Genomic DNA, 14675 nt, shown 5'->3' on the forward strand with positions numbered 1-14675 from the left:
TGGGCCGTTTGCCAGGGTTGATAAACACTGCCTTAGTAAACATAAACACTTTCATAAACACTTTATGTTTTCAATCGCTAGTTTAAAGTCATCGTGATATGCGTTAAGTGAATTATGGTCCCATTATTTTAAAAATGAATGATAAAGTAGGGTATGCTTCCAGGGCTTCTATTGGTTCCACCGAGTGAAGAAGACCCGCCCTCGCTGCGGCTGCGGCCAACAGTCGTTGGTTTCTTTTCTGGAACGGAAGTTCAAAGATGGTGGGTTTGAATTCGCCGAAAATGTGGCTTAAAAACGGGTCAGTAGAAACCACGGGACTCCCTTCGTCCATATTTTTTACAGTCTATGGGTGTCCCCCACCTTGACAACCAGGAGACCTAATCATCATCCACTTCCAGCCCTTGGTGTCCTGGCAAACATCCTCAATGTTAGTTACCTTCACTGAACCTCTGTGAGTTCAACTAACTCTGTGAGGCAGACAGTCTTAACCATGGATCACTGGAGGAAGAAGTAAAAGGCCTGTATTCTACATTTTACTGGGGAAAAAGTACAAAAGCATTAGCATCACAAAATACTTGCAGTACCAAAGTAAAAGTATTCCAGTTTAAAAAATAATATATATAGAAGCTACGAGCTGGCAATACATCGCAATGCAACATGTTGTGAGCTTGTAGATCAGCTATTTTCAAATAAACTAAAAGTATGAAATAGGGTTTAAGTGGTTAAAGTTTTACATTAATCATCTAAATCCAAAAAGTGAACGAACCTAAAAGCTGTGCTCAAGTATAGTACTTGAGTAAATGTACTTAGGTACTTTCCACCACTGCCATGGATGTATAAAGAAAGCTCTTAACTCTCTGGTACCATACCAGAGGCGTGGCTTATGTCCTCTGTGCGTCATTGTGGCTCCTCCCTCATGGAGTCACATGTTCACTGGTCCCAGAAGCTTCACATGGACAGGCAGAGCCACTAGCCAATCACACCTCAATCTCTGATGACCATGTATCAGCATCTGAACCGCTGACAGCAGAGTGTTGTGTGTGTGTGTGTGTGTGTGTGTGTGTGTGTGTGTGTGTGTGTGTGTGTGTGTGTGTGTGTGTGTGTGTGTGTGTGTGTGTGTGAGTGTGAGTGTGAGTGTGCGCGCGCGCTCGCGCACGTGAGCGCACACCACTATTTTGCTGCAGGTCCTTACTACGAACATGTGACTCCAGATATATTTCAACACAGTTACATAACCCTCTCTCTCTCCCCCCCCTTTTCTACTCTCTCACTCTCCCTCCCTCCATTTCTCCCTCCCTCTCTCTCTATCGCTCCCCCTCCCTCCTGCTCTCTCTCTCTCTCTCTCTCTCTCTCTCTCTCTCTCTCTCTCCCTCTCCACCTCCACCCCTATCTCTCTCCTTCTACCCCCCCTCTCTGCATAATGACATGGTTGTCACATGATACCACAGAGTGACTGACATTAACCAAATAATGACACCTTTGTTCTTTTAAATTACACTATTCAGGCATTTAGTGAATTACCGTAATACAATATAACTGGCAAAGGATTATAAAATAGGTGTGTATTTCAGGTGTGGGAAATGTTCAGAAACATTTTATATTTGCGTATACTTGTGTTCTGGTCCATAAATTAACGTGACATTTTTTTACGACCACAAACACAAAGAGAGGCCTTCAGGGGACATTAGCTGGGTGATGAACTGTGTTATGAATCACAGTCAGAATGTTTCATGTTCAATAACAATAATTCATGTCTTTACAACTCCAGCTCTCCCTTCAGCACCATAACGTCTGGTACTGTATAACTTCAAAGTCTTAAATAAAGCCTCATCTGCCCCACTGCTAATTTAACTAAGCAACTTCAGCGTTAAAACAAACATGCAGTAGTGGAAGAAGTACTCAGATATTTTACTAAGTAAAAGTAGCAATACCACAATGTAGAAATACTGCAAGTAAAAGACCTGTGTTCAAAATGTTATAAGTAAAAGTACAAAAGTATTGGCATCAAAATATTCTTAAATTACCAAAATTAAAAGTACTAACATGTTTGAAATTAGCATTGCGACGCGTTGTGAGCTTGTAGATCGGCTATTTTCAAATAGCCTATGTATAAAATAGGGCTAAAGTGGTTAATGTATGTTCTATAAAGTAACTAGTAACTAAAGTTTAAAAATAATTGTAGTGGAGTAAAAGTATAATATTTGCCTCTGAGATGTAGTGGACTAGAAGTAAAAGTATTGAAAATTGGAAATACTCCAGTAAAGTAAAAATACTTGAATTGTATAAGTACAGTACTTGAGTACATGTACTTAGTTACTTTACACCACTGCAAACATGCCCTGAAAATGCACGCGGATCACCCATCTGACCACTGAACGGCCATTTGGCTGCCGTGTTCAGTGGTCAGAACCGCGAACAAGTGGGCCCTAATCCAGAAAAGGTTGGGAACCACCGGTTTAACTTAAATCTCATGAGTATGGTGTTCAATTATGAAAAATCTGGTTTGTATATGAAGCCTTGATATGACTGGTGCCCTTCCAGTGCTAACGCAATGAATAATTTATGAATAGTAAAAGTTAAGTTGTTTGTGCGGTCATTAATAATTCAAAGTTACAACATTGCATTACATAAGTGATGCAAGGTTTATTCAATATCTGACTGAGCACTTGAAGAGTCTTGAGAAATTATGACGCCGTTTTATTTTTTGCTGTGTCTTTAACACAAAATCCTAAGGATAATTACAAAATATGATCAAGTAAACACAGCAGGAAACCAAATTGGAAAGTCTGTTTTTCAGTGATGGGAAAAATATCAGCACGTCTCTTTGACATTTTTAGAGTTGAAAGTCGCTATAGATGAAAGAGAAGTGGTCCCACACACTGTCTTCACTTACAAAGTTTATTTAATAGAGAACAACGTTTCGGTCAATCTGACCTTCATCACGTAATCCCCTGTGAGTGATACCTGATGAAGGTCATGTTGACCGAAACGTTGTTCTCCATTAAATAAACGAGTGAAGTTTGGAAGGGAAAACAGCGTGTGGGACCACTTATTTTTCATCTACGTGGGCTCTTCTCTCCTACGCCTAGATGTGCAAAAGAACTTTATCTAAAGAGTTGAAAGTCAACAGTTATTGGTCCAATCCTCTGCTAGTATTGACAGGAAATGTTTAATCACTTTGGTGACCTGTCAGAGTGAGCCCTGACCGGAGCTGGTGCACATCAAAGAGAGCCTAAGTACTGTAATAAGCATTACAGTGCACATTGTAGTGGTGCTGTACTGTAATAAGCACTGAACAGATTGTCATCAGTTCGTTTGAACATAAAGCAAGGCCATAACCCAACACTGCTAACTGCCACTTCAAATACTTCTTTTGAATTAGGGGTGCAATATTTAATTGAAGTAATTGATTTAATCCATTATAATAGAAACAAAATAGATTCTTAGATTTTCTTCTAGAGTAGCGAAAATAGCAGATCTACAAGCTCACGACATGTCGCAAGTCGCAACGCCTTGTGAGATTGTCGATCGGCTGTCACAGTCACTGTAGTATTTGCACGGTACCGCTGTACGGCAAAGTATACAATAGGGCTTAAGGGGTCAGACTAATCGATGCAGTCAAGTATAAAAATATTTTTAATTTGTTCATGCTGATTCACTGATGGATAAGAAATGCATTAAAACGTGCTTCTCAATCATTTGATTAATCAAAAGATTAATCACAAAAAAATGAGGCGATAGTCGCAGCCCTATTTTGAGGGAGCCTTTCCATGGACCAGTGTCTGCCAATGAGTATGGTCTCAGCATGAAAAGAACAGATGGTGAAGATGGCTAAGAAGTAGATTATGAACCCTTGAAAGCCAACTGCAGTTCACATTACAAATGTTTACACAGCACAACGACCCCCATTTTGTTCCATAGTGATGTACAGTAAGCATTATGGTTCACTTGACCCCTTTTAAAAACACATCTGCTTTCGGTATGTGATACTGTATACTGCATGTGATACTGTACACTGCATTTCCTGAGAAATGGGAAGTTTGTGTTGCTTTTAAGGCTAGACTATGCCTCCATAATATTTACAAATGTAATATTATGTAGCAGACTGTAGCCTAATTTGTCTGTTTTTGCAGTCAGTTCAAACAAAGGGTCATGGATCATATGACTAGCATAGCTTACAGTATGTCCTACACAGGACGTAAGACCATTTAGGCAACTCCCTCCATCTCCCTATAACAAATCAGCCCGTCTCAAACACGCCTGACTTCTCTCATTGCAATAAATTTCAGCTTTATAGCAATTCCAGGAAACTACAGGGTCATGGTGTGATTAATGTTTGCTCAGTGATTTGCTTTAGCCTTTTATAGCCTTTAGTAAGGATCCTGAGACCTGAAACTGCCCAATAAAGTACACTACAATGCCTCAGATTAGGCTACAGAGAATGAGACACATGGTTCTTTTACACGTGCGGCTTGATTCAAATCAGCTTTCAAAGTTCTAATCTAGGCTTTGAAAGACGACCTGCATCAACAGAATCAGACTGAATCACACACTTTGATTGAGGCTTTATTTGTTAAACCTCAATAAGTCATATAGGCCTAGCAAAGGAGCAAGCAAGTGATATCAAAGGTCCGCCCGCCCGTCGGCCGATCCCTCCAGCTCTTGATTAAACAGAAAATGCATTTTCAGGTCAGGATACCAATCTTATCCAATAAGGACAGAGAACTCACACAGGACACAGGATAAACAAGTGAAATTGGAAGTGATGACAAAGAAATGAGCAGACAAAATTTGAAGCTGATAAATGGGCACTTTCTCCTGCTTGGCTGAAGATTTACCACCCACCTGAAATTTTATTTTATGTTTATTAAAGAGAGATGCAGAGACCCCTGCTACTGAACAAACACTCTATAACAATGATTACTATCAGAATATAGTGCTTTAACCTTTTATATCTCTCTAACCAAAATATCTCTGCTATCCGGCAGAAACCAGCTAACTCCAAAATGTTCATTTTTCAGGAAATGAAAAAAAGTGGAGTTACGAGGTTTTGTTCATCATTGATAAGAACAGCTGAATGGACCTCCAAGCTCACAATGAGGTTGGAGGTCAAAAGGGAGTGGAGCCTGGAGTCAGAAAAAACAGCTAACTCCGGTGGAGTAAGCTGGTTTAGCAGAAAGTTCGAGGATCCAATGGAGTTAGCTGGTTTTGTCAGTACTGTACTAAAAATTCTACGGTAAGACTTTATTTACTAGATAGTTTTCATTATTATTACAAAACATTCATTAACCATTTCAGCCCTATATATACTTCGGCTATTTTAAAATAGCTGATCTACAAGCTCACAACGTGTTGAATGTTGTGAGCTTGTATATTTGACCTTTTTCCTTGTGCCTTAAGTGTTGTTATGGATGTTAGTCTTCAAAAGATGCTTTGCAGTTAAGAGTGGAGCTTGGGAACATGTAGAGAGTGTCTTATCACAGTGAGCCACTGTTATTGCAGTTTTCTTTGTGCCTTTAGTTTTGTTAGTCTTCAAAACATGCTGTGCAGTAAAGAGTATAGGTCACCCTTAGGGATTTGAACCTAGGAGCTTGGGTGGTTCTTAACACTGAGCCACCATATTCCTTGTTTCATCACAGTTTTCCTTGCGCTTTAAGTGTTATTATGGATGTTAGTCTTCATGTTTGAAATGGAATGCAATTGAAAAATCATTGGTTAACTAGAAAAAGTGCTCCTCGGTGCACAGGTCTCTGCCAGGTCAGGTAGGTTATTGTGGGCCAGCAATGTTGATGGAATATGAAGAATTGGACAGATCCATCTTGATCACATGACTATAGAGATAATGTGTACCGATTTGCATGTGTGGACAAAATCTGTAGGAGTAATATGAAAAAAATGTTTAGCAAAAATTGACTATAATAGGGCAATACCAAAAGGGTGGCATTTGTTCCTTAATGTAGTGAAAATGTGCGTGCAAAGTTTTACTGCAATCTGACGCCGAGTTCATGATTTGAGACTTTTTTTTCAAAACGGGCCTCTCCTGCAAACTTTAGATGTCAATCTTAGCCAATCAGGATGAAATATGAAAAATCAGCTCGTCTTGATCACATGACTATAGAGATCAACCTACCGATTTGCGTGAAATTTGGATCAAATCTGAAGGAGTAATATCCAAAAAAGTGTTTTACATAAGTCGCCCCCTGGTGACGTTATAAAAGGCAGATGTGGGGTTGGCGAAAGGGCCTACTCTGTGTGGAGTTTGCATGTTCTCCCCGTGTCTCCTAGGGTAGTTAATACCCTCACAAAAACATGTAGTAATCCTGGTCACTATACTGCCTCCCCCTGGTCAGCCGGGGCGCCTGATGGAGGGTAAGGGAACTGGTTGGAATAACGTGTTCCTTCCACGCGTTACGTCCAACCAGGGAAACTCCCCCCTGTCAGGTGACAAGAAGATCAGTTGGCTCTCATGCATTGAAGGAGGCATGAGCTCTGCCCTGGCCTCCCTAGGCTGGTGGGGGGAGTGTAGTGCCCAGGATCACTTAGCAAATTGACTGTCTGTCCGTCTGTGGGCAGCTAATCTCCGGCACGGTTGGACCAGTCTGTGTGAAACTGTGCACACAAACTCCTTGGAATCTCTCCCCCAAATCTTTCCCATCGGCCTGTTATAGTGCCAGCAGCGCTATGACAGTTTTCTTGCAAAACTTTAGATTTTTATATTATGCCTACAGATTTTGTCCAAACATCATGCATATCCGTACACATTATAGTCATGAGTTCAAGACGGATCTGTCCGATTTCTCATTTCCTTCCTGATTGGCTAAGATTGGCTTCCAACGGCCTGTTTTGAACAAAATGCCTCAAATCATGAACGCAGCGTCCGATTGCCGTGAAATTTTGCATGCACATTCCCAATAGGCTTCGTTTGCAAAGCCAAGCCATGATATAAGCCGTGAATCTTTGTGACTATATGTATTACACACACACACACACACACACACACACACACACACACACACACACACACACACACACACACACACACACACACACACACACACACACACACACACACACACACATAATATGGGCATGTTATGATACCATAATAATAATACATTATTAATGATGTACATATATGTCCCGCTAGTCCCACTCTCCTTTGAAAAGGACCTTGGGGTCATATCCTGAAACAGGAAAAGTGAGAAAGGTGTTTAACATGATAAGAGAAGTGAGTCTCTCTGTATACATGTATTGTCCTTAATGTGGTGAAGACAATAAGTTGGACAATTGTCAACATCTATATTGTTTCAAAATACAATATTTCATCCTGTCTTTTTGTTGTGTTTGTCGTCTTCTATTGTTGTCCAACATACTGTATTGTAGCCTACATTTGAATATCTATATTTTTGTAAATCCTTGCATATATGCCTCATTACAATTTCTCAATAAAACAACCAAACATTGAAAGAAAATGAGTGAACGTCTCGATACCAGTTATAACTGGTAAAAGCTGCATTACGAAACCAAATTTAATGAAAAAAACGTTTTTAGTTTTTAGCACTGGTATATGTCCTATACCACAGAGGAATGTGAAATGTTGTCAATGGTGACAACTTAATTCTTAACCTCGTGATTTATCTTCAGAGAACTTGTTCCACACAGTGGCAATGAACCAAGTCCCTAAGCGTTTCCCTAAGTATTGATAACAAGTATATTGTCACTGTCGGGCAGAAACCTCTTATCTCCATATTTTTTTATAAATTAATGCCCTACTTTTTAAGTATCAAAAGTAGCAGATCCACAAGCTCAAAACGGGCACAAAGCTACGTGTTTTGAGCTTGTAGATCTGATACTTTTGATACTTTTGAATTTGAATCCTGAAAAGTAACGGTTTTGGACATATGAGGTTTCCACCCGACATAGACGATATGCAAAGTGATGGCTTTGAACCTAGAACCTTTGTGATGACAGGTCTTTGGCACATCATCTGTGCCACAGATGAAGTGGTGGTCTGACAACTAAATTATCTAACCTCATATTTTCATGTTACACATGGGAAAACTGATGATTTACCTTACAACACAAATCTCTGTTGTTCTATGAAAGAGTAATGCTCGGAGGCAGAGTCATTTTGGTGAATTATTTACACGGCTCTGATATTATCTTCTGTGCTACAGAGGAACTGGAGGTGTTGGTGACCACTTGGTTGTTGGTGAGGATGGGATCTAAAACCTCTACCCCCTGACCCTCCACACAAGAGCCCCCAGGGATGTGTCCTGAGCCCTCTTCTCTACTGCCTGTACACCTATGACTTAGCTCTGGTCCATAGCGTTAGAAGGAGTAAGGAGCACTTCTTCTAACGCTATGGACCAGAGCTACCTATGACTGTGTGGCCACGCTCAGCTCCAAATTAGTGGTGAAGTTCGCTGATGACATGACCGTGGCAGGCCTGATCATGGACGACGATGGGACAGCCTATACAGGAGAGAGGTGGAGAACCTGACGCAATGGTGCCAGGAGAACAACCTGGCTCTCAATGTTGACAAGACCAAGGAGCTGATCGTGGACTACAAGAGGCTATAGGCAGACAGCACTTCTCCATCTAAATAGATGGTCGCCGGCGCCGCAGTGGAGAGGAACAAACAATAAAGCACGCACATCCACTCACTAAGGTGCCGGGCAGAGGTCCGAATCCAAAAACAATAAAACGATAAAATTACACCATCGGACGTGATGTTTCAAGCCTCACCGGCTATTCATCAGCTGCAGTGGAGAGGGTCAACGACTTCAAATTCCTCAGAGTTCACATCACTGAGAAACTGGATGCACACACACTGGGTGAAGAAGGCACAAAACACCTCTGAAGAAATTTGGCATGGGTCCCAAGGTCCTGCAGGCCTTCTACAGAGATACCTGAGAGCATGGACTGGCTGCATTACTGTCTGGTGTGGGAACTGACCTCTACTGCAATGCAATGTAGAGGGGCCATGCGGACAGCCAAGCGCATCAGCGGATGTGAACTTCCCTCCATCCAAGACATAAATGATGAACGCTGTGTCAGCAAAGCTTGCAAAATCATAAAAGATCATAGTCAACTCAACCACAGACTGTTTCAGATCATGATATATGAAAAGTGGCTCCTTTAAAATGCACGTATTTGACATTATGTCCTGTGCCCAGGACTGCAGGTCACTGTGATAACTAAATATTTCTATAGAGGTCGCATCACAATGCATTGTAGCTATTTTTGAGAGATTGAAAAAAATACCCAAAATACAGATGCCAGGGTTACAGTTTTTCATGATTGTTAACACACGTTTCTCAAAACAATAACGGCTTTCTCAAAACTGCACACACAAAACTGAAAACCTCACACACAAAATGCTAAACCCTACACTCCCTTTGCAAGATGACTCTTTGCCATCAAATCTCTTAACTGTTCACAAAATGGAACTTGTGTTTTCATTTGGTACACACAGCCATATTTTCAAATGACACACACATACCATTCATTACAGTACACACAACTGAGCATGTGCTGCACACTACCAAGCATTTACAGCACACTGCAGGGCAAAATTGAAAACACAATCATAGAGATGAAACACACCATATGAATGACAATGACTCTGGAGAATGAGACATTTCTCCTTTTGTAAAATGACTCAGTGTAGGCGTACTTTTGTCATAGTCAAACATAAAACAAAACACAAATATGCAGCCAAAAATGTTTTATTTCTCTACATGATTTAGGCATCAAGCCTCCGGTTCCTGTCTGGCCAGAGGGCCTCATCCACATCACAGGCAATGTTCTCCCTGTCCAAGCAGCGTTGGAAGATGTGCCCTTCATGTGCCTCGAGTGGCACATGAAGCCCTGACAGGCCTCAACAGTGACGTCGCCACAAGCCTCCTCCATGGCCTGGAGCAGTGGGACCCGGCTCTGTGGGTTCCGTTCATATACCTTCCACCTCCAAGCTGAAAATAACGCCTCAATGGGATTCAGGAAAGGAGAATAAAGTGGAAGGTACAGAACGGGAAAATGTGGGTGGTCCAGGAACCACTCAAACACCTGAGCAACCCGGTAGAAACTCACATTGTCCCAGATGAAAATTGCTCACCAGACCTGAATGTTTAGAGATTTCAATATTTGTGTTGTAGGTTGATACTTGAGATACTTGAGATTTGACGTGAGAAGTGTGTGCAACAACTGAACATTGTGTGTAGTGTTTGGACAACAAGGTGTGTTGTAGATGGGAATGTAAAATGTATTCACAGGACATGGATGGTATGTTGCTCTTCTTACACATACTGTAGGAATTTGCCCTGTGACAGTCAAGTGTGCTAAAGTGTTTCCCCAGTCACAAAAATCCCTTTCACTTTAGATTCATTAGCAGTCTAGACATTAAGTTTCCCATGAAAGCACACAGGAAAACAAGGGTGGCTCTGTCAGTATAGCAGTATCATAATTTAATTTCATTCTTTTTTCTTTTAACCACATGATCCCTAGCATCCATGGAATAGAGACGAACATTAACCGAAAATAGGTTAACATTTGCCGAAAATAGAAGGTCTACAAGCTTACACCACCTTGCGATGTGACACGTTGTTAGCTTGTTGATTGGCTATTTCTTAAGAGATTTAAGAGATTTGCTGTGGAGGGGGAAAAGGGGAGGGGACCTCAGTATAGGATTTAAGAGGTTAAAAACCTTACAAACTGTGAACATTTATAAATGGTAAATGTGACATGAACCAAATCTGATTCACACAATACTTATCAGTTAAATTTTCCATATAGCGTACTGATATATTAAACAATAGTTTATCAGAATAGATCGATTACATCAATTATATCATTGTAACAATCCCAGAGCATATGCTATGACCTGAGCTGGCTGAACAGCAGCTGTTACACCTTACTTGCACTCAAAGGACCGCAATGGAAATAAGCTCTCAGGCTTTATTGTGTTGATCTTTTTGACAGATACGTGCAATCATATATTCATGCATAATGCATTATGCCAATAAAGATGTCAATCAACCAACCAATCAGTCGAGTTTATTTTACTGCTACTGTGCTGCACATGTCATAAATGTATTTGACCCTAGGTGCAAAACGTTCCATGATTGAATGAACAGTAAATATTTGACAATAGTGATGTGACACGTGCACGCAGCCCTGCCTACTGTTTCTGGATGTTATGCACAACACGTGGCTGACACAGACTTTATTACATAAAGGCGATTTGATTCAGGCTGGCAGTCCTCCAGCGTGTCCTCAGGCAACCCCAGATTGTGCTGTTAACATCAGTGGTGGAAGAAGTACTTACATTATTTACTTGAGTAAAAGTAGCACACATCTTTGTAAGAATTTGTCATCATAAAAATTGATCTATAAGCTCCCAGTGTGTCGCATTGGGATGCATTGTGAGCTTGTAGATTGGCTATTTTCAAATAGCCAAAGTATAAAATAGGGCTTCATATGTATGCTGTATGCTCAATGTATGTTTTGTAATAATAATCTAAATCTGCTAACTAGTACAGTAACTAAAGTTTTCAAATAATTATAGTGGAGTCAAAACTACAATATTGTGGAGTACAAAACTTAAGTACAGTACTTGAGTAAATGTACTTTGTTACTTTCCAACCACTGGTTAAAACATTATGCAATTCATCTTGTGTGCTGGCATGTAACAGGAAGCAAATTTAGCTAACAGCAGGAATATATACATTTCCATACGCAGGAAGCAATAAACAGACTTTTATTGTTGTGCTGTAAAGGCAGCTACAGTATAGCGTTGGTAAACAATATGTATCCATGGCCTCAGTTGAACCAGAACATCTGCTAGACGCAGTTGTTAGAATATGTAGCTACGTTATGTAGGTCAACAACATCTGGACAGCATGTCATAGGAATGTACTGTAAATCACTTTTTCTCAACCAGTGGTACATGGCATACTGTAATTGCACACACACACACACACACACACACACACACACACACACACACACACACACACACACACACACACACACACACACACACACACACACACACACACACACACACACACACACACACACACAGAGAGAGAGAGAGAGAGAGAGAGAGAGAGAGAGAGAGAGAGAGAGAGAGAGAGAGAAAGAGTTTCAGGTGGTCCATGGGAAAAGGTTTTAAAATGAAAGATATATAGAGGCTATAGTAGTAGTATAGTAGTAATAGTGTAGTAGCAGTTTCACAAGTTATATCCATAGTTGGTCTTTTGTTTCGAACATGTAATCATAATATGCATCATACACTAGTAGTTAACAGGTAGGCTAGACATAACTTTGGTTGCTGTTGAACATAGAGTTCAACAGCAGCATTTCCTTCGTTAAGCCATGTTGACCACTTGAACCCTATATAGCATCCCTATTCTGGGGGGAACATTTGCAATAGCAATGCATTGTGAGTTTGTAGATCTGCTATTTTCGGCAAAGAGATTTGCTAATTATTAGTTTACTAAGTGGAGGGTGTCAGTGGTTAAATAAACAGAATTTATGGTAGAGAAACGAAGGGAAGACTCGCTGCAAAAAAGCAGTCACAGTTGAACAGTATTGCCAAATTTATGCTTTGCCAAAAATAGCCGATCTACAAGCGTTACATCCACGGCACGTTGTGAGCTTGTACATATTGTACATAGATATTTTCAGTGCACGACACCTTCGTACAATGAAGTATAAATCAGGCTAATGGCCATGGAGGCTTATGGCTCTGGTATCTCTAACTCAAACAACACAAGCATGCCGGGGTAAGGGGTTTAGTCCAGTCAGATTGCAGCTCATTTGTAAACAGTCTCTCAGAGCCACTTGACTCCCCTAATACCCACCCTTGGTTGGCCTACATACATTAACCATTTACGATACCTTTTTGACGAGTTGATCATTGTCATTGACCTTGAACATTTGGCTTTCTCACCCAACAAGTAGGGGATTGCCTGGGTATCACCAATTAAATTTCTTGTGTCTTTATCGTTAAGAAGTGCAGCTCTGTCTCCTCCACCACTCCTTGACTGCAGTGAGAGCACAGCCTGTCCTATGGGCAGCCAGGTTTGCCGGCCTTTCTCGATATCCAGGCTGTGCACTCTTTACATTGTTAAGATTTTTCTCAGTTTATTAGTCACAGTGGTCCCTATCCCTTACCACACCCAATAAAACCCAAGTAACACAATACCCAATTCTTTTATTGGGTATTCTGTTACTTATATAATTTAGAAAACATCTCTTCGATGTCCAAATATCAGATTTACATTAAACTGGACTGTTAGTATGATTATTACGTAATTCTTTGCCTATTTCCAATGCAGGGAGAGGAAAAAAATGCCTGTTACTATTAGAATTGTATAATTGTATATGGTTGTCAGGCCCCTTCACAGCACTGAATGGCAGGGCTGTCATGGCCCTGTCAACATGACCATGATACTGACATGATACTGGTTATGTCAGTATCATGTCAGTATCATGTCTGTATTTTGGACAGTATCATGTCAGTATCATGTCAGTATCATGGTCGGTATCATGTCAGTATCATGATCAGTATCATGATAAGTATCATGGTCAATATCATGGTCAGTCTCATGGTCAGTATCATGATCAGTATCATGATAAGTATCATGGTCAGTATCATGGTCAGTCTCATGGTCAGTATCATGTCAGTATCTTGGACAGTATCATGTCAGTATCATGGTCAGTAATATCATGGTCAGTATCTTGGTCGGTATAATGTCAGTATCATGATCAGTATCATGGTCAGTATCATGGTCAGTATCATGGTCAGTATCATGTCAGTATCATGGTCAGTATCATGGTCAGTATCATGTCAGTATCATGATAAGTATCGTGGTCAGTATCATGTCAGTATCATGGTCAGTATCATGTCAGTATCATGGTCAGTATCATGGTCAGTATCATGGTCAGCATCATGTCAGTATCATGGTCAGTATCATGATAAGTATCATGATAAGTATCGTGGTCAGTATCATGTCAGTATCATGGTCAGTATCATGGTCAGTATCATGTCAGTATCATGGTCAGTATCATGGTCAGTATCATGTCAGTATCATGATAAGTATCGTGGTCAGTATCATATCAGTATCATGGTCAGTATCATGTCAGTATCATGGTCAGTATCATGGTCAGTATCATGGTCAGTATCATGTCAGTATCATGGTCAGTATCATGATAAGTATCATGGTCAGTATCATGTCAGTATCATGGACAGTATCATGTCAGTATCATTTTTCTTACGTCGATAAGCACCAAAAAAAAGGTTTGAAATCATTGGTAGGCTGGTCCACAGCACCCCTCTGAGACACAGAGTGAGTAGACGGAAATGCTACCATCTTATAATAATATAATGAGCATTAGTGAGGACCAATTATCTGAAGAAAAAATCTTAAGACTTCAAGTGCCAAGTTATCCAGTGTCCACTTCATTTTATTTCCCTTTGTTCACCAGTATCCCTAGTGGTGGTACAGTAGTATGGGTATTACATTCATAGATATATATAAAGGCTAGATGGCTCAAGGGGACGGCGCAAGCGTAGCTCAACCGCGGCCATCTTGAAACAGTCATTCATAACATTATGTCTATGGTGCATATACTTTGAAATAACCATAGCGTGCTCAATTTTCATCTG

This window comes from Gymnoscopelus braueri (genome assembly GCF_963280865.1).
Source record: "Gymnoscopelus braueri genome assembly, chromosome: 1".
Classification (NCBI taxonomy): Eukaryota; Metazoa; Chordata; class Actinopteri; order Myctophiformes; family Myctophidae; genus Gymnoscopelus; species Gymnoscopelus braueri.